Consider the following 21,607-nt stretch of genomic DNA (forward strand, 5'->3'; position numbering starts at 1 on the left):
TAATGGTATCCTTAGAATGGGTGACTTGTATAATATCTCACTAAAGCTACTACCTCAAAGGGAACGATCTTTAGGGATTGTTGCAAGTGTATCTTTTAGGGCATGTTTTTTATGGTGGGCATCAAAGCCCTCAGTAATCTTTCCAGCTGTAATATTTTAACATTACCTCTGAGGAACTCGTGATCCTCCTGCCTCAGCCTCCCCAGTCACTGGGATTACATTTATGCACCACTGGTCCTGGCTCTGATTATGCAACTCTCATCTAGTAGTCAGCTCACTGCTTTGTTTACCACTCCCCCAGATGTCCAGAACAACTCGTGCATCTTGTTTCTTCACTTTGCTCAAGGACTATTCTTTGTCCTTGTCCTTCTTTCCCATCAATGGAATATTTTTTCAAAGTTCTATTCAGATTTCTTCTAGAAATCTCTTGTTCTCAACTCCTAAGTCTGGTGATTATCAATTAAAAATGGACTGTGTGAGTTTATTTAAGGAGACAGTAGATAGGATATTTGAAATCAGAACTGTTCTGGGAAGTCTGCTTATATATGTTTGTAATACCTATACACATATGTTCTTTCTTAAAATGCATTTATAGTTCACTCACAAATTTATAGAGATGGATTTGCATTTCGACTTCTCTGGTGTCCCTGAATAATTCTTAGTGCTTTGAAGGAAGGCCATTAATGTTAAGTGCCAGATAACTATCTGTTGATGTATTTGCATGTGTTTGGAAGGTAGAAGAAAGATCCACAGTTTTACATTATATTTTACAGTTTCCTTTATGCATTTATAAAAAATAATTTGGAGAAAATTTATTGTATTAGAATAGAAACACTTCAGTAAGATCCTTATGTGTGGGTAGGTGAGACCCTTTATATAAAGGCTACTTTTTGGAGTGCAATGAGGTATAACTGAGATTACATAAACATTATAAGAACATATCTAATGTAAAGTAGAATTGGATTCAGGTCAGCTCTACATCATACATAGTTGTTAGGGAGGTAGAGCCAGGATCCAAATCCAGTTTTGTCTAACTCCAAGACTGATGATTAACCACTATACAATTTTGCATTCCATACTTCATAAGGGAAGTTTTTTAGTTTCTCTGAGCCTTTTTTTTTTTGGTACCAGGGATTTAACTCATAACCACTGAGCCACATCTCCAGCCATTTTTAATATTTTGTTTAGGGACAGGGTCTTGCTGAGCTGCTTAGGGCCTCACTACATTGTTGCTTTGAACTTGGAATTCTCCTGCCTCAGCCTTCTGAGCTGCTGGGATTATAGGCATGTGCCACTTTGCCCAGCTTTAGCTTCATTTTATTCAAGTGTAAAATGAACTTGATAATATTCCCAGTGCAAAGATATTTTAAATTAGGATCTCATAAATTAGGATGTTTATAAAGCAGACAGCTTGCCCACAAAGCAGGGTAGGTCTATTGCAATTAGTAAAATATTTTATTTACAGCAATATAATAGGACCAACAGAAAGTATGTTGAAAGCATATTTGAAACTTGGGCTGAGAAATTCCCTTATCTCTTAGTTTTATAATATTGCACATTTTATATTTTGGCACAAGTTTTGGTATTCTGTTTCTCTAGAATTTTAGATAATATTCCAATAAGTCATTTGTTGGTAATTATTTCCCTCTGTTGTCTTTTTTGTTGTTATTCAGAATAAATTATTGTCAAAGCAATATAGATTATCTTCTCTGTCATTAACTTCTGAAGCATTAGGCTACCCAACACTATTAACTTCAACTTAAGTTTTGAAGTTTATGGAAGGCTGATTTTTTTTTTTTTTTTTTTTTTTGGTAAGGGGGGATTGTTACTTTAGTTTTTGGTTTTCATTTTGGTTGCAGAAGATTTGTTTGTCGAAGAGCATTTGCTGGTATTGCTATAGATATGTAGTTAAAACTACAGTGAAAGTATCACAAGATAAAGCATTAATTTGTTTACCTGAATTGTTTTTCTTAGGTTGGAGTTACTTCAAATTGATTTCAAGTTGTCTTTGATTTTTAAATTAATCTCAAGTGTTTTTTTTTTTTTAAGTGGGTATAAATATTCAGATATAAGTTTAAATTAAGCTCAAAATAAATCAATAATGTAAATATGAATACCAGTCATTAATTTATTTTATCACTATTTTTAGAAGTTTGAAAAAATATTTTGTTACTGTGGATCTAAATTTCCTGTTTATTGTTGTGATGGATTATAGTTTTAAAAATGTATATTTCTATTTATTTTAGCATAGCTTTGGTTCACTTGGGCATTTTTCTTAATGAAAACTATAAATAGATGCTGTAACAAGGTCAGATTTTCTTTAAAAAATTAAAATGGACATACTGTCTATTTTAGCTTTTTATGAAATTTGGATCACGAGAAACTGGTTCCACTTTGTAGGGGAAAATAGCTGTGCGTCTGGCTTTTATGGACTCTCTTGCTAAAAGGAAGAACTGTGATTGAGTTAGTTACAACCTCAGAGGAAGATGTCTTGCAGCTGTGCTGTTTTGGTTTTGTTCCAGAGATAGTATTTGTGTGCACTGTCAGAATGTCTTAAAGGCCCACCCTGGAAAGGATTCAACTCTATAAAAGGAGTTTTGTTTTATAACCTTTCACATGTTCTTATGGGGCTCTGGTGGTGATGGTGGTCTTCATTGTCTTGTCTTTTAAACTGGGATTTTATTGAGACACAGGCTTCACAGTTTAAGAATAGGAATTACAGTTGTAGTTATTGTATCTCGTAAAATAAATTTAGTCAAGCCCTTGGCACACACTATGATGAAAACAAAATGCCCCTCCTCAAACTGTATAATATCAGTGTGTTACTTTTCTGTCTGGATGCTGATAAGATTAGCACTCATTTAATAATATATTTTTTGGGTAACTTAAGAGATATTCATATACAAATTGAGTAACTACATTAGAAGAAATCGAGTTAATATTATTAGAAAAAATAGAGTTAATATATTAGAAGATCAAAGATGATGCAGGAAATCCCAAAGATTGAAAAGTTTAAAACACCGATGACTCTACATGCTGAATATTACTCAACTTAACCTGTTTTGAACCACATGTTTACATAAATGCTGTGAGAATTATTTTTGATTGTGTTGACCATAGTTTCTCCAAAATTTTCCCTTTCTCCTGAGTGTCTCCACCCTGCCCCCTCCCTGCAATGCTTTAGAAGAAGTTATTCAAAACGGAGATCAGGGCTTCAGACCCACTCTTACTTTTCTAGCTTCCTTAAACCTCTTCCTCTCCCAGCTTCTGTGCATTTGCCTTTACCCTTCCCTTTGGTCTCTGGGGTAGAGATGCCCCTCCTGCTGTCCAAGGTTATATTATCCTCTGTAGTTTGAACCTTTTCCTTCTTTGTTTCTTCCCCCAAAACCTGCACCAAACAAAACAATCCAAACCTCTTCTATATGTAAACATCTTCCCTCAACCCTACATTTCTGGGTAGTTATTACTTGCCCCTGTTCTGAAGAAAAGGCTAGATTTCAGAGGTAATTGTATACATGTTACTTCTTACTTTGGCCTCTTCGATTTTTTTTTTGTTGTTGTTGTTGTTTGCAACTAGGCTTTTTCTCCCACTAGCAACTGAACTTGTTCTTTGAGGTTACCAGCAGTTTTATGACACCTTTTAACCCTTGTTAGTATTAGTATCAGTTTGCCTATGTCCCTGTTGGCTACTTCTTCCAGTACTTTTTGGTTTGCTGTTTTTATGCTGATTTTTTTCCTTGATAGGTTCCTTGTTCCCTCTGTCTGGGGATTTATTATGAGCATTTTTCTTGTTTTTTTGTGATAATTCCCCCGTCTATCTCTGATAACACTGATTGACCAAGTAGTTCTAGATCTTAGAATAGAAACCCAGCCTCTGTCATTCAGACACACATTTCCAGCCAGCCTTCTCATTTTCTGCCTGGTTGTCACATGGACATTCAGTCCAAATACATCAACGTGGAAGCATTTATTTCCTTTATTTTTGTTTCCTAGTCTTTTTGAAAGTCTCTCTCTAGGTTAATAACACTACTCTCTGACCTTTTTCTGCCAGGAATTCAGAAACCTAGTTCTTTTTTTTTTTTTTTTTTGGTTATAGATGGACACAATACCTTTATTTTATTTATTTATCTTTATGTGGTGCTGAGGATTGAACCCAGTGCCTCACTCATACCAGACGAGTGTTCTACCACTAAGCCACAATCCCAGCCCAGAAACCTAGTTCTTTATTATTCCAACAATCCACTTCAATATTAAGTCCTGTTCATTTTGCCCACTAAACATTTATGAACTCTGTTTACTTGCCTTTTTTCTTTCAACCCTGTCTGTCTCTTGTGTCACTGAAGCATCATCTTAACCAGTTTCCTTTCATTGTATCATTTTTTTTTCACATGGCTGAAATACAAAGTATTATTTCCCATTGCCTTCAGGATAGAGTAAAAACATCTGAGTTAGCATACTGATCATGCATTGTTTGGCTCTTGCTTCCTTTTCCCATCTCCACTCCCACCCTGTGTTCCAGGCAGATGAGGTACTCCCCGTTCTCTCACCACATTTATTGTTGATGATCCTGGGCCCTTCCCTTTCTGTTCCCACGCCAAGGAGTATACTTACACTCACTTACAATCTTCCCAGTAAGTTCTTTCTTATCCTTCAAGGTCAGCTTGTGTCACCCTGGGAAACCTTCCCTCACCAAGTCAGTTACTGTTAGATCTTTTATGCCTACATTATAGCTCTTATTCACTTTGTACTATGGTTATTTATTCAAATGCCCTTCTCTAACACTTCTGGAGCCACATTTTATGTAGGTTGGTGTTCTCAGAAGCTATCATCAAACAGCAGTTCCTCAGGGGATGAATAGATCTTAGCAGAACCCAAGTGCACAGAATTAAAATTAAGATCTCATAGGCAGAGGTAGTGGTGAGTATGCTGGCCTGATGTTGGATATTTTTTGTTTCTTTTATGTGGATGAGGCTGTGGGCTGAGAAACTATTGGGACTTATTAAGGTTTTCTTCTATAAATCAAGTTTAGAGAGTGAAATTTTTGATGTGAAGCTATAGAACGAGTGAGCAGAGCTATGATTTGAAATTAGGAAGAGCTAATAAAACCGTGTAGGATTAGAAGCACACTGGATTCTCAAGTGCCAGTCCATTACAGATTGCATAGATAGGCAGGCAGAAGGCTGCCCCTGATGCAGCTGAAGTGAGGAGGGACTCTGGCAGCTTCGCACCTCCCCAGGTCCCTCTGCGTTTGTAGTTGTTCACTGCCTATTACATACACTGTAGCATTCCCAGCTTGCCTTGGTAGGAGTAGTGTTCAACTTTATCCATGTTTTTGGATATGATTCTTGTGTTGACATGTTCAATGTTTATGTGTTTCTAGTGGGGCCCCTTGGAACAATGGTGGCTGTTTGAAAGGAAAGGAGAGGAAAGAAAGGAGGGAAATTATGGAAGGTGGGTTAGGGTGGGGAAATAGTTTTCCTTCCACAAATTGAGACAAAACAGATAAATCAGATTGATAGGAGATTACTGTATGTTAATGTTTGATATATAAAAAAGTAAGGTAAACATAATGATACAGTCAACTTTTGAAGGGGAGAAGTATAGATGCAATTTTTGACGACTGAAATTCTATGTTTAATAGTAACTTACATTCATTTAGTATTTTACCAGTGACTGACATAGTGATTTTTCTTTGATCTCCACAGACTTAGCTAAATAGCAACATGCAAATATTATCAAAGCTTTTTGAATAGAAGTTTAATGTTCTTTTAGTTTGGGAAGAAAGATAGATGATTTTTTTGTCTCTGTTTCTGTCCCCACTTTTTTGAAATTTCTCTCTCTCTCTCTCTCTCTCTCTCTCTTATATATATATATATATATATATATATATATATATATATATATATAATTTTTTTTTTTTTTTAAAGGCAGGTGTAGGATTTTTTTGGGTACAGAGGTTGAGATAGAGCTGGCAGGTATTTTAGGTTGGCTGAATTTTTGGTCTCAGGCTCTTAGAGAGCAATAAAGGGCCTGGATTGCTGTTTTTCTCCTTATCAGTGTGTCTTCCTTGTTTGTTCTCATCCAGGCAGGGCATTCTGCTATAGGGAAAAGAATTGGGAGTATTAGTCAAAATCTGACATCTAGCCTGGACACATTTGCCATTGATTTAAAATGTAATCTAGACAAATAATCTTAACTTCTGGTCCTCAGATTCCCAATCTAGTAAAACAAGGTAATACTGAGGTCTCTCTGACTCTAAATTTTGATTCTGCAAAAATCCCATTTTGCTCTGTCATATGTAGGGTATTGTATGGGTGCTAGCAAAATCTTCGTGTTTTTCTTTATACGTAGTGGACTTTGTGATAGGTGCTTCAATATTATTTTTTTAGTCCTTAAGGAAACTACCTAGCAGTAACACCTGTCCATTCATAGTGCAAGAAGAATGAGTGTAAACACATAAGCTTAAAATGCCTTTCTTGACCTCCCAAGGGAGTTGACCACTTGTGCTTTGCCCTTCCTGTACACACACACACACACACACCTCTCTCTCTCTCTCTCTCTCTTAAATATTTTCTTAGTTGGAGATGGACACAATATCTTTATTTTCTTATGTGGTGCCGAGGATTGAACCCAGTGCCTCACACGTGTGAGGCAGGAGCTCTACCACTGAGCCCCAGCCCCTCTGTACTTCTCTTAAATCCCTTATCATGTGTAGTGTAATGATTTGTTTGTGTCTGTCTTCCTGGCTGGATTGTGAATTCCTTTGACTGTATGGGGAAGAATTTTACCTAGGTTCCTGGGGTCTGGATCAGTGCTTGATCCAAAATAGGAACTCAGCAAGTGTTTCTTATATGTGTTAAATAAAATTTAAAGGACATTATTGGTTTGAACTATTCTGCAACTAGGCTGTAGTAGAGCCAACCAAACAAGGTGTCATGCAATCTGCAATCAGAGTGAACTCTGAAGCTTTCAAAACCAAAATGCCACAAAACCCCAGGAGATTCACAGCAATCAATCAATTTACCTGAGCTGATGTGTTAAAGGAGATATTTCTGTTTCAACACTAGGTTAACTGTATTGACCATCTGTTTTTTTTTGTTCTGTCTCTGCTTTCCTTAGCCCTTTTCTTGAGTCTGTAGAGTCAACCCTTTCTGCTCAGATCATTGCAGTACTCATTCTGTGGAATGGGATGTTGCCAATTCTGAAATTGAACCTTTCCTCCAAAAGCCAATTAAAATCTTAAAATTGAATTTATTGTAATTTTTTCTTTTGACAACCATGAAAGAGGATGAAAAACAAAGCATTTTAAAGTTCGTACCACATTACTATAATGGTTTGATTGTATAATTTAAAAATAATATTTTGACTTTTATAGTTAATTTAGAAAAGATTTGTTAAGAGCTTTGCACTAATACTTTTAAAATGTTTTTTAAATAGTAATATTTTGATTAGAGGTTTTCAACTACTGCTCCTCATTTTTATACCTGCCTCCACTTTCTGTCCATAAACCCCTATAAAAATCCAGGGTCCTACAGTGTGTTTCTTTCCAGAGTCCCACAAATCTACAATATTTTTGAATACTGCATTTTAACAGATGTAATTGTGTTTAATGTAATAGATAGAACATGTTAGTTTAACATTGCCAAGATGTCTGGTTGGGAAAAATTTTGCAAATGACTCATGGGAAAATTATTCTGAATTTAGAGCCTCAGAGAAGTTAAACTGTGGTGATGTGTGTGTCGGGAGAGAACTTATGCACTATAGCCAAGGCACTAGTGGAAAACTGTGTGTGTGTGTGTGTGTGTGTGTGTGTGTTTGTGTGTGTGTGTGTGTGTGTGTGTGTGTGTTTGTTTGTATTTTCTTGGTGACATCAGATGTATCAATAAGAACAATCCTATGCAGTGTGGTTTGTTAGAAAGTTTTACAGACCAGCTGAAGTTCATCTGTGTTGAGAAGTCATAAAACTTCTCCATGTTGTTCAGGAAGTATAGTCTTGCCTGATGATTGGTGGATGGCAAAATTGGATTCTGTGTAAAATCAGTAGAATCAAAAAGAGGTTTATTTTGGAGAATTATTTTGTGCTCAGAGTTGATGTTCATTAAGGTTTTGGAGGTGTGAGTTGACCCGTCAATAGTTGGGTCCTCTACTACATTTTAATTCCTTATTCTGTGGTGTTTTTTTTTTTTTCCCCTCATAAAGTAGGAGGTTGGACAGTTTTCAAAATCAAGAAATTATGATCTTGGTTTAGGCTAAAATTCTTGTGAACAAACTCACATACATAAGTTCCCTCATAACCAGTTCCTTGAGTAGTTAAAAATTAGCATTCTGAGGATAAATCTTCACATTTCCAGGTTTATAATGGTACACTATCAAAACATGGCTTTAAGAAAATCTTCCCAAAACAGATGTAATAGATAAAAATTCATATTAACAAACTTTTATGTTAAAAATTAATGTTAAAAATTTGTGGGTGTTTTACTTTGTACATTTTGTGTACCTCCATGCACTTAAAATCTTAACTGGAGAGGAATAGCTTAAATTTAAATCTAGTAGGAAGACTTGTGTTCTCCTAAAAGGAGCCATGTTTTGATATTATACCATTATAAAACTGGAAATGAAGTTTATTCTCAGAACACTATTTTTTTTGTTGTTCTTTTTAGGTATACATGACAGTAGAATATATTTTGACATATAAACATGGAGCATATCTTATTCTAATAGAGATTCCAGTTTTGTGGTTGTACTTGATGTGGAGATTCAACGTGGTATATTCCTATATGAACATAGGAAAGTCATGTCAGAGTCATTCCACTCTTTCCTATTCCTCTCCCTGCTGCCTTCCCTTCATTCCCTTTTGTCTGTTCTACTGAACTTCTATTCTTCCCCTTCCCCGCACTTTATTGTGTTTGGCACTCATATATCAGAGAACATTTGATATTTGGTTTTTTGGTGGGGGTTGGCTTTTTTCACTTAGCATGATAATTTTCAGATCCATCCATTTACCAGAAAATGTCATAAAGTTATTCTTTTAAAAATTCTTTTTAGTTATACATGACACTAGAATGTATTTTGACACATCATATACACATGGGAGTATAACTTCCCATTCTTGTGGTTGTATATGACGTGGAGTTACACTGGTAGTGTATGCACAGATGAACATAGGAAAGCTATGTCGGATTCATTCTATTGTTTTTCCCATTTGTATCGCCCGTCCCTCCACCCCGTTCCCGTTCACCCCCACCCACAATCTGGTGTACCTCTACTCCTCCCTTCCTCCTACCTATTGTGAGTTAGCATCCATGTATCAGAGAACATTTGGTCTTTGCCTTTTGGGGGGATTGGCTTATTTTACTAAGCATGATAGTCTCTAGTTCCATCCATTTACTGGCAGATGTCATAATTTCATTTTTTAAATGGCTGAATAATATTCCATTGTTGAGGGGCATCTGGGTTTATTTCATAGCTTAGCTGTTGTGGATTGAGCTGCCATAAACATTGATGTGGCTGTGTCACTGTAGTATGCTGATTTTAGTTCCTTTGGATACATACTGAGGAATGGTATAACCAGGTCAAATGGTGGTTCCATTCCTAGTTTTTTTTTGAGGAATCTCCATACTGCTTTCCATAGTGTTTTTTTTTTTTTTTTTTTTTTTTTGCAGTCTCACCAGCAAAGTATGAGTCAACCTTTCCCCCCACATCCTCACCAACATTTATTGTTACTTGTGTTCTTGATTGTTGCCACAGAATGCTAATTTTTAAATACTCAAGGGAACTGATTGTAAGGGTGGGGTAAAAATTTTCCTTTATTAATGTATATGATTTTCATATAGACTTCTTTCTTAAACCCAATTTAAATAACACTATATATAATTTGTATACTTCTGTGGAGTCCCTTCTTTGTCATTAGGGTCCCACTCACAAAACCTCATCGAAACTATCTTCCAAAGCCACAGTATCCACATACTATCATATTTGGAGTTAGGTTCAACATGTGAATTTTAGGAGGGACACATTCAATCCATAAGGATAGGAGAGTAAAAGAAGAGGGCAGGAGTCCCAGAAGATAAGAAAGGGTGATCAGAGATGATATTCAGGTAACCAGAAGATATCCACGGTAATCAGAGGCGCCTGGGATGGAGGTGGAGGTCTATCAGTGTTCTAGATCGATAGCTCTCAAACTTCTGGATTCCAGAGCAATTTCAAAAACTGTTTGGAGGCAATATTTTCAGGAAGTCTACTGTAACAAATTTGCAATTGTACTACCAACATTTATTTAAAAAAGTGGAAAGAACTTAATCTGAAGAAAGGCTGATGCTTTGAATTGTATAAAATTGGCTCCACTAAAAAATTCATTAAAATGCCATTATGTGAATCAATTAAAACTTTGTGGTGGGTAGTGAAGTTTACTTCCATTATATAGGAGTGTTTAAAAGTTTTGTATTTGCTCATTTTGACAGATTAATCTTCTTGGAACTGCTACTGAAACTTAATTTAATTTAGATTTTTCCATACAGTAAAACTTATCCTATTTAAATATGTAAAGTGCTTTATTTGTTAGAGCAAAGTCTTTAAAAAGATTTTTTAATAAGTCAGTATGAAGATATAAAACTATTCCTTGTTTTAGGGACTGCTTGATAGGTGAAGATTTCTAGTAGGAGGGTGAGAATGCACATATGTATCTGTAGTCTCAGTTCTGAATCATTAAAGTAAATATATACACTGGAAAAAAAATTCCAGAATTTAAATTGTGGAAATGTAATAGGTTGGTACTATAGAGTTAAGGAAGATTAGTTATTTTTCAGATCACATTGATTTAGATTTTAGAATTGACATCATTTCCTTTAATAACTTATGTTTACTTTGCTTCCATGTATATTTGTAATCATGTGATGGATGTAGGATTATCTTACTTTTTGTCACTTCTCAATTTAGAATTGACAGTGTAAAACAGGGATATATCAGCTTTATACCTTTATCATAGTATCCAATCTAGGTTAAAATGGCATCTATTTTTCTATATGCCGTGAATGAATAGAAAACTCTTAGATAAGTCAAAATGAATATATCATCTCTATATGTTGAAAACTGGGTTCTGTATTTGCATGGTTTTTCTGTATCTGAAAATGTATTACAGTTTGTAGAAGTTTATAAATAAAGATGATTTGACTATATGATGAATATATATGCTTTTGGTGTCTGTAGGGTGGATTAAAATGATAAACATAAAAAAAGTTTAGGGACAGAGACCCAAAGCAAAGCAAAATCATTAACACAAAAACTGAGAAGAAAATTCTTGGTAACAATAGAATTATAAAAATTCTAATTACAGAATTATAGTTTTGTTATTAAAATCAGCTTTTTTAGTAGAAGGACTCTTCATTTAGTGGCTATAACAGGCAGCCAGGAAGCTGATTTTTTTCTTTGACCCATGTGAATTTTCTAGCTGAGGAATGAAACGACTTGGAACCAAGCTGAGCTTTTCTACTGAGCATGCCTTTCTCCAGCAGGGTCTGGCTTGGGTGGGGCCAGTTTTGCTCATTAAGCTTTTGGACACTGAATTTCCATCAGCTTTCCACAGTCTTCCAATGACAGGGAACGGCAGACCCCGGGGGCTTGATGTGCTTAAAAGTTGCGTATGTATTTCAAGTGGGAGATTTTTGGAACAGATTCTGTGATAGCAGTTGGGTTTTGTGGTACATTCTTGTTTCTGCTAGGGAAGGAAGTTTGCTATTGAGAGCATGATAGAATATCCAGGGGACTGAAAATTTGGAAAATAACTAATGTACAGAGTAGATGGAATCAGGGTACGACCAATGTTTGGTAAGAGAATATGTTTCATTTGAATCAAGGGCTATGGGGGAAAATAGTTTTTAGGGGCCAGAGTTTACTTTTAGACCACTTGTTTGTATTTTTTAGTTGTGTTGAATTTTGGCAAGTTTTCTTTCACATAATATTCTTTCTTCAGAGACTTGAAATGTGAGAGTAGTGAAGTTAGTTGTGTGTCTTGCTGTTTCATAATTATTTCAGTGTTGTGATGTGAAGAACTATGAAAGTTATCTAAAATGCCATGAAACCTGCTTAAAGTTAATAATATGCAGTTATTTTAATATATTAAAGGACAAATGAATTTAATGAATTAATTCTGACCCTAATTGATGTGATTAAAAGAAGGTGAGATTTAAATTCACAATTTTTAGCATCTGAATATAGTTGCATTAACCGTTACCATGAACTGTATGCCTTTTTGATGTTGTCTTACTCTAAGTAATATTGTTTGAATAAGATAGGTATCAGCATCTTTTATTACTGAATATTTAATCTGTTGTCACATTGAAGAAATGTGAAAAACTCACCATGTTGCCCAGAATCTGACATCCAGACTTAGAAAAAAAAAAAATCTTCCTCATGCTTTTTTTCTTAGTATAATCTTCCTAACAATCTTTCCTAAAAACAAAAGAAAAGAATAACAACAACAACAACAACAAAATCTTACCTCTAAAACCCCTTGTTTTGGTGCTGCTACTTCCTAACAAAATGAAAACCCGTACCATTTTACCAAGTGATCTCTTTAATTCCTTTTTATTGTTGCCACGGAAGAGAATGCCCCTGAAGTAATTGTGGTATATTTGGTGGGGGTGGAGCACACATGTGTGTACTTGAGGAAGTTTTCCATTTGTTATCCCAATCAAATAATTGGCAACGTGGGTGTTGGGAATGAAAAAATGTCAATGATGCTGATGATCTGCTTGGAATCCCCTGCCCCCATCATTTTTGAAGTGTTCTGTATGGATGATATATTGATGACATAGAATTTAACATCAAGCAGGATCACAAAGCAAGTTAAGTTAGAAAGGTAAATTTTAAAATTTTGACATAGTTTTGGTTGAATTTTTGATACACTCTGAAGATTGAATGCCTGGCATTATTTTCCAGTGGCATCCTCTAGCAAATCACTTGTGCAAATATTAAACTTCAAGAATTTTACCTCAGGATGCATTTATCTCAAGAATTTTACCTTAAGGGTGAGTTGTAGCTCCTTCCACCTAACAATAGTTACTTGAGGCTTCACACTGTAAACTGTTGTGCTCAGAGTAGAAATACTTCCAAAAAAAAAAAAAAGTTTTGTGGCATTCCAAATGGCATGTCTAATTCCATTTTAGTTACAGTTTTTCCCTTCTGGAGAAAGTTGTTCCAATCATGGCAGGATTGGACCGTACATAATTCTAACATCCTTCTAATTATGGACTTACTAGTGGACTAGAGTCAATGTTTGGCATTCACCTCAACTAGAAAGATCATTCAATTTATAGTTTTATTTTTTAGAGTACATACTCTACATTGACGTAACTCTTCAGTAGTGCTGTCAATATTTAAAATGGAAGAAGAGCTGATGATCAAAATTTTATAACTGAATTATGTTTTTTTGACAAGGTTTAGGTATTTATTTCTGTCCAATGCAGCATTCCAAAGCTTATAGAGAAGAGGATTAGAAAGATGAGATCAGGGTAGGCTCCAGCTTGGTGGACTTGTCATCATGTGGGGGTTGATTGACTTTGACAAGCTTTGTCTTATGACCTATTAAAATGCAGCGTTTGCAGCCTCTGCATTTATCCTGTGCAGTTAACCTTGGTGGATTTATCGTTAGCTTATTTGGGTAGAGCCTCCTGAACAACTACTGTTATTTGGTAGCTGCTGAATTTAGAGTTTATTTACACAGAGATGGTAGTAGGATGGTTGTAAAGATTACCACTTTTACTAACCGATTTTGAGTTTATGATGGGTCTGGGTGGGGATCTTATGTATAGTGTAGATGGGATGAGCTCAGAAAACCTAAACTCCCTAGTGTCTGTTATGATTAAGGGAGATATTCTGTGTCGGCACTGTAGTGTTTGTTTGAGCCTGGATATGCTGTCATTGGAAGAAATTGCTCATTAGTGTATTTTTCTTTTCTTTGGAGCATCATATGATGGTGGTCCAAATAAAGGCTCCCCGAGTATTAGGAACATCACAAAAGGTATTTATTGAGAAGCCACTGCATGCATGACATTGCATGAGGTTATTCATCTCACAAAAATTTTACCCTCTTCATGGGAATGTTGTAGCAGATGTGGGACAGGGAAGAGGTGTGGACAGGAAACATGATGACATGTTTGTGCTTGTTAGGCCAATTTATTCCTGCTTTTCCCTAGGAAGCTGCTGAAAGGGATTGGGGGGTGTTTGTATGTGATGAGCTTATACATTTGTTTTGGACTTTTGATGTTGAGTCAATTTTTAACTAGGATCATTTTATTTGGCATTTTATTCAAGTTTTTTGATTTCAATTAGAGAGCAAATATGTCTGTACTGAATACAGTTGAGAATGAGAATTGGTGCTCTTCAAAAAACATGTTGCAAGGGGAGAGAGGGGAAGGGATGGGGCATGGGGGTAGAAAAGATGATGGAATGAGATGAGCATCATTACCCTAAGTACGTGTTATGAAGACACGAATGGTATAACAATTTTATGTATAACCAGAGACATGAAAAATTGTACTCTCCTTGTATAATATGAATTGAACAGCATTCTGCTGTCATGTATAACAAAATAAATAAATTTAAAATAAAAAAGATTTGAGAGCCATTCACATGGTTAAAACAACAACAACAATAATAAAGTAATAAAAACATGTATTACCAAAAATTTAAAAAGCATTTAATCAGCATGTTCAATGAAGGGACCATTGTGGTTTCTTGAAAAGTTGGTAGTGGTAATTTTTGGAAAACTGGCTGTTTTTGAAACTGAAAGTAATTTATGAATCCAAATTACTAAAATTTACGTCAGTGACAAGTTGTTTGATTACATATTGATGCTAACCTTGCTATCTGTGTTCCTCACTATATTGAGAACAGTAATTCTTTCATCTGTATTATTTATGTCTGTTACATATGCTATGAATGTGTTCAAATATTTGCGAGAAAGGAGGAAATAAGATACTGACTCTACCCACATCCTGATGGTCAGTGAAATTTGTGGGGTGTTGGGGATAACTCAGGATATGTTATTAATGATTATAAAGCCCTAAATTGTTATAGTAACTTACTGATTTCACTTTTTAAATAAACGACTAACTCTCCCACATCATGCTAGGTGCTGGTTAAACAGTAGTGAAGGCATTTTTGGATTGGTGACAGTACTACATAAGGTCTTTGGAGCTAGACAGCCTGGATTTGAATCCTGGCTCTTCCATTTATTGATTGTATGGCTTTGGGTAAGTTGTTTGTCCTTTGACCTTCTTCATCTGTAACCTGGAAATAATTTTAATTTGTACCTTAAAGGATTATAAAGATTAAAGGAATTGTTTCATGCAGAGTTTCTTGAGCAGTGCTCAATGAATGGCTGATGTTATTATTTTTTTTTGTATTATTACTATTAGTGAAGAAATGGATATAGTCCCCCTTTTCACAGAATTTCTATTTGATGACAGTGGGCCACCATTCATTATCACTTTATTATGTGCCACCCACTTTATGTATAGCTTCTAAGTTAGTCCTTAGAGCCATCCAATGAGTACATATTATATCCCTGTATTGTTTATGGGGAAACTAAAACTCAGCAACACTCAATAACATGGTTACATAGCTAATAAGAGGCTGAGCAGGAGTTCTAATCCCATTCTGTTGATTTCATTTCATCTCCAGATCACCAGGCTATTTTATACAAATGTTAGGATAACTTCTCACAGGAAGGAGGTAAGTCTAGCTCTGGCCCTTACACAATATTGGAACTCTATCTGAGATAGGGAATTTGTGCAAACGCGGTTCATCTGATGCAGAGCCAGCAGGGTTTAAGAAGTTTCCAATGCCTCTTGGTTTAGACTGCTGGATTGCCCATCAATCCAGTATTATAAGGATTATGTGCATTATAATTATGAGAATAATGGTCTCTGATTGGGATTCTTAATGATTTATGCACAGCCTTTGGTTATGAGCTCTCACTTCAGGAAAGGATATGTTTTTGGGATGGCTCCAGTTGCTTTTGGACAGGGCTTTGTCTGGCACAGATCTCTCTCAACATAATCTTTCATGAGACCTGCAGGATTTTTTTTTTTTCAACAGGTAAGATTGTCAGCATTTATCTTGATTATTGGAATTGGGCATTATTGAAAATTATACCCTAATTTTCATATACTTCTATTCAATATATGAAGAAAGGGAGTTTTATACTTGATTTTGTGTTTGTTTCATTCTTATTTAGAGTCTTAAAGAATTAATGGTTCATCTCACTAATCTTATCTTGGGTAGTTGGTTTTAAAAAATTGAGCATCTGCACAAAAACGTAAAGAAGACCAATAGAGTAGAGGAAGGGGATCGAGAGGGAGGGGAAAGGGGAGGACTCGGAGCAGAACTGCAGAAGAAATTACCAAGTTATGCTATGTCTGTATATGAATTGTGTGTGTATGTATGTGTGTGTGTATAATTATAATGCACTAATTTAAATAACAATAATAGAAGGGAGATCACTAGAGTAGAGCAAGCAGATCTGGGGAGGGGAAAGGAAGGTACTGGGGAATGAGATTGATCAAATTATATTCTATGTGTGTGTGTGTGTGTGTGTGTGTGTGTGTGTGAATATGATATAATGAATCCTACTGTTATGTATAATTATAGTGCACCAATAAAAAAAATTTTGGAAAAAATGAGCATTTGGAAAAAACAAAATTTTCAACAACCATGGCTTTTAGGTATGCAGGTTATAAAACTCTTGGGGAGTAGTAATTACCTGAGCTCTATCTGTATATACTTCCAATCTCTTCAGGCTTATTTTCTAATGCTTTCTTCAGCCTGTATGAAACTATTAAGATGCTTTTGGCCGCAAGTAACAGAAACCTTTGGCTCAGCCTTTTCAACTATAGGTGTATTTTATTTCACATCACAGAAGCTCTGAAATAGGACCAAACTACATGTGGCAGGCTCAGAGGATGGCTTCTGTGACTCTTGCCAATGTTCTCTATTGTACGTCATTTTGTCCCCAGGTTTTCTTCCTCCATAAATTCAAGACAGCAGCAGCTTTTCCAAGAGTTTTGTATACAGTGCTCAGAGGCAGCAAAGGGGCTCTTTTTAGAGGGAGAAGTTTCTTCCCAGAAATCCACCAACAGACTTTCTGCATATTTGCAAGGAAAGGGAGATTGCACAGTTGCCCAACCGAACTTACCTTTGTGGCCCATCCTAGAGCCAGCCTCTACTGTTCACATGTAGAAGAGGCAGTAAAGCTGAACAAAAATTTGGGTTCTGTTTAAAAGGATAAAAAGCAGTGGAAATAAGTACATGCTCTGAATGAAACCTGATCCCGTTAGACTTGAACTAGCAAATGGTTGAAGTTCAAGATCATTTGATTCGGGGGCTTAGTTTGAACCAAATGTTAGTTTATGTCTTTAAAGAGATAGTCTTTTTAAAAAATATTTTTTTTAGTTGTTGATAGACCTTTATTTTATTTCTTTATATGCAGTGATGAGAATTGAACCCAGTGCCTCACACATGCCAGGCAAGTGCTCTACTGCTGAGCCCCAGCCCCAGCCCCCAGAAATAGTCTTTCTTATAGGACCTTTCTCTCTCTTAAAAAATAAACAAGTATTATTTAGTATGTTATAACTAGGGTAGGCAGACTTGTATTATTTAAAAAATAGCACTTGTGTATTTTCACCATATAGATAATATAAATAGGCAAATAGTTTCTTTAGAATGTGTTAATACTTAATTGAATAGAGAGGATAGCATTTTCTAGACCTTCTAATACTTAAGAAAAATATAATGGAAAGGACTTACAGTCTACCCCCCACCCCCTTTTTAGGTACTGGGGACTGAACCAGGGCTTCACGCATGCTTAGCATGCACTCGGTACGACTGAACTATCTCACAGCCCTTTCAGTCTATTCTACCTGTTTTGGTGTTACTTCCAGATATTTTTAAAATTCTTTTCCTCTGTTCTCCATTTTCTACTTTTCCTCCTCCTCCTTTAAATATTGGATATATTCCTGTATTTGGGTTGCTGTATTTTTTTCCCTCACATTTGATGCTTTAATAGAAGATAGTGGGGTAATAAAAGAACCTTCTCTTTAGCTATTAGACCCTTTGAGGTGATTAAGCAAGTGATTGTGGGTATCCTTAACAGTGATGCTCCTACACATCTTCTAACCAGCATAACAATAGCAGATGGAAAACTGGTTTTGTCAGTTTTTGAATTTAAAATGTCTGCATGCTACCAATATTATTTAAATCAATGGTTATTTGCTGTTTGCACCATTTTGCTTCTTTAAGTTGGAACAAAGGCCTTCCTTTATTCTCTGTATTTACTATTTTTAAAATGTAGAAATGTATACTTTTCCATTTTATAAATCTTGGGTCCTTAAATAGTAAGTGAAGATAACAAAAGCCTCATAGCTTGTGATCAGCAGAGGCTAGAGCAACTCAAGTGGCAGCCCACTGTTCCTACTCTGCAAGCCCTTTCAGTTCATATGAAAGTTGGTGAACTGGAAGGGCTTGCAGAGTAGCCCAGGTTCTTTCAAAGTCTTAAGGACACATGTGGACTGAAGAACCTCTTACTTTTGAAGTTCTTTGTGAGTGTGTAGAGTTTTCTGTTTGTTTAAGTTTGTTTGCTCTAGTATTCTGATTAAGGATGAGTGGTTTAAGCAGTGTTATGTTTCATGGAAGGTAGTTTAGGCTAATGATTGACACAGCACCTTGGAATTTATCTCCTTTAAACGTAAGAAAGTAAAGGATGATTTGATATAATACAGGTCCTTACCAAGAAAGTAAAGGATGATTTGATATAATATAGGTTCTTTTACCTAGAGCAGTACAAATCCTCTACTGATGATGGTTTTCTGCTTGGATGCATGTTAAATGATGCATACTTTTTCTCATGGAGCTGTCAGAATAACAACATTTTTTTATCAACCCAGATGGAGCATGCCAACATGGTAATTGTGACAAAGCCACATACTTGTCTAATGGGCTGACTGTTCACAGCATTATTCTTTTTGGTTAGTAATAAGTAGGAAGGTCTTTACTTGGTATGTTTTATAACTATATTGATGATGGATTTTGGGTAATTGTAATTAAAGATTAGTGCAGTGAGTTGCTCATTTTGTCTTTGCTTGTCTAACTTTGTTATCTTAGGATATTTCAGTGTCTGAGCCTGATAAAATCATATTGAAAATATTAGACTAGATAATTTAATAATATTCATTCAATAATCATTAGTAACCTTTTTTTTTAAATCAATCAGTTACCATTGTGTTTTCTTTTCCTAAATATGGACCACTTCACAAATTTGCCTATGATCCTTGCACATAGGCCATGCTAATGTTCTCTATATCATTCCAATTTTAGTATATGTGCTGCTGAAGGGAGCACAGTATTATCATGTTTTATTAATTGTGGCAAATTGTTAAATAAATCATTTTATCAACAAAAAGACAATCTTCGGTTTTGAGCTCTATTGAGCTCTTGAAACTACTATAGGAATATGCTTACTTACTTATACTTTTATCTACCCTTATTATTGAGTATTCTGAAACCAATTAGCCATTTCTGTTGTTTACTGTCTTATTACTTCCATTTGGATGGGTAACACTGTTCAACCCTGAGGTTCTTGAAACTTAAAATTGCGAGTACAGTGGTACTGATGAGGACAACTCTAGGAGGCACAACGGGTATAGTTTATCTGTGTTCTTTCTCTCTGTATTGGCACTCTGTCTTCAATTTCTGTTCATAGTTTGGTTCTGATCACATGGCTAACTTTTAAATATTTTTCAATATAACTTTCAAATGTGATATTGGTTTGTAAATTTCTTATGGGGGGAAGGGCTACTTATAGTAAATCACAGAATACATTCATGTTCTTCTGTAGTCATTTTAACAAACTGGCATGAATCTTTGCTGAAGACTAGAGCAGGGGCTCTGATTAATTAGATCATTCATGTGTAATGGGATTGGGATTGCATTATGAGGTATTAGTGAGGCAATGTGCACAGCTGTGCAGTTATTCATTTAGTGGTCTTGGACAAATCACTTATATTTTGGTTATTATTTACAAAAGTAAGTTAATATCTACTTTGTAAGATGTTTTGAGTAGCAGCATGGTCCTGACACATTAAGATATGAGTAGTACCTCCTGTGATTGAAGTATAAACACCTATTAATACTATGAACCTTATAGGGGAAACTTTGGTTTTATATTTTATTGCCTTTAAAATTTTTGGCTGAAATTCAGGTGTTTTTGATTAGTCCCCAGATACTTTCTTACAACCAGAGTAATTAAAGAGCTGTCAATTTATCTTGGTTAGCTTAGACAAGGGTTGGGACATTTTTTTTTTTCCCAATTTTACCAGGGTTTTTATTCAATTCTCAGAATTTAATTAGAGAGTATATGCTAGAAGTCAACTTTGGTTATTTCATGACTAATGTAAATAATATTTTTCTCTTAAATGTGCATGGAAAATGATATGTTAAAAAGGGAAAAAGATTTTCTGTGCAGTATGGAGCCAGTTTAAGTGTGTTTGGTTAGAAGATATGCTTTTGCATTTTAAATGCCTAAGAATGAGAAGTACCATTGGGCATGTGGGTATGATACTTAACTGTTCCCTCTTTTATAACAGTACCCTCAAGGACATTATGTTTCCGATTTTCCTGCCTCAGTGTATATATATATATGGCCTTCATGCCATTTCATCATCTGTGGGTTATGATAAGTGTTCTTGTTATGATCCTCTTAAGATCAAGTGACATTGTTTTTCCAGGTAAAGTCAGTATCATCCATGTTTGCAACCGTGTACCCATATGGCCATAACTTCTGAGTAGCATCTCTAGTGCATATCCAGCCTCCTTCAAAACCTGTTGTGTCTAGTGTCTAGACATCTCCACAAACTTCTCAATTGCAGTGGATTCAAAATTGAGCCAGGTGTAGTGGTATATACTACTAGCAACTTGGAGGCTGAGTCAAGAGATCATAAGTTTGAGGCCAGCCTTAGCAAATTAGCAAGACCCTGTCTCAAAATAAAAAAGGCTGAGGTAGAGCACCTCTGGGTTCAATCTCTAATTAGCACCCCCACCTTAAAAAAAAATGTTAAAAGTCTCGACAAGATTCACTTTTCAGGTGTGCAGTATTTCCGTGGATGGTTCTACTATTCCCCCATTGGCCCATGACCTGGGACAACCTTCCTTTGATCCTTGACTTTGTATATTTATTTAGACCCCCAAATCATTTCCAGTCTACTACATTTTTACCATGAGATTTACTTCTTTTGCTTTACCCCACTTCTTCCATAGTACAAAACCATGTCTGAATTATTGTAGCAATCTCCCAGATGTTTTTTCGTTTCAGTCTTTACTTTATAACCATGTTGGACAATTTGAAATAAGAATTCTTCTGACTCGGAGGGAAGGCACCTTTCTGTAAGAGACCTGAGGGGCCAGGCACAGCAGTGCATACCTGTCATCCCAGGGACTCAGGAGGCTGAGGCAGGAGGATCGCCAAGTTGGAGGCCAGCCTCAGCAATTTAGCAAGGGGAGACTCTCTCTCCACTCAGATATCAATAGTCCAGAGTAAGGTCAGGTTAGAGTGTTA

At 35.7% G+C, this 21,607-nt stretch overlaps 1 protein-coding gene and 1 non-coding gene across 18 annotated transcripts in view; one reads left to right on the forward strand and one right to left on the reverse strand.

The window, feature by feature from the left end:
• The window catches only part of Epb41l2 (erythrocyte membrane protein band 4.1 like 2), a 192,064-nt gene that overhangs the window by 58,835 nt on the left and 111,622 nt on the right, over positions 1–21,607 (forward strand). Inside the window, exons 1-2 of one of the 17 annotated variants that reach the window (XM_076858253.2) lie at positions 11,549–11,636; positions 15,131–15,251. The exons of 13 other annotated variants lie outside the window; for them this stretch is intronic. The gene's annotated coding sequence lies outside the window, so the exon portion shown is untranslated. 3 more of the 17 variants (XM_076858258.2, XM_076858247.2, XM_076858246.2) reach the window with 3 other exon arrangements.
• LOC143402732 (U6 spliceosomal RNA) lies at positions 19,289–19,395 on the reverse strand. The gene has a single exon (XR_013091788.1). It is a non-coding gene; the product is annotated as a U6 spliceosomal RNA (small nuclear RNA).

This window comes from Callospermophilus lateralis, chromosome 6 (assembly GCF_048772815.1).
Source record: "Callospermophilus lateralis isolate mCalLat2 chromosome 6, mCalLat2.hap1, whole genome shotgun sequence".
NCBI lineage: Eukaryota > Metazoa > Chordata > Mammalia > Rodentia > Sciuridae > Callospermophilus > Callospermophilus lateralis.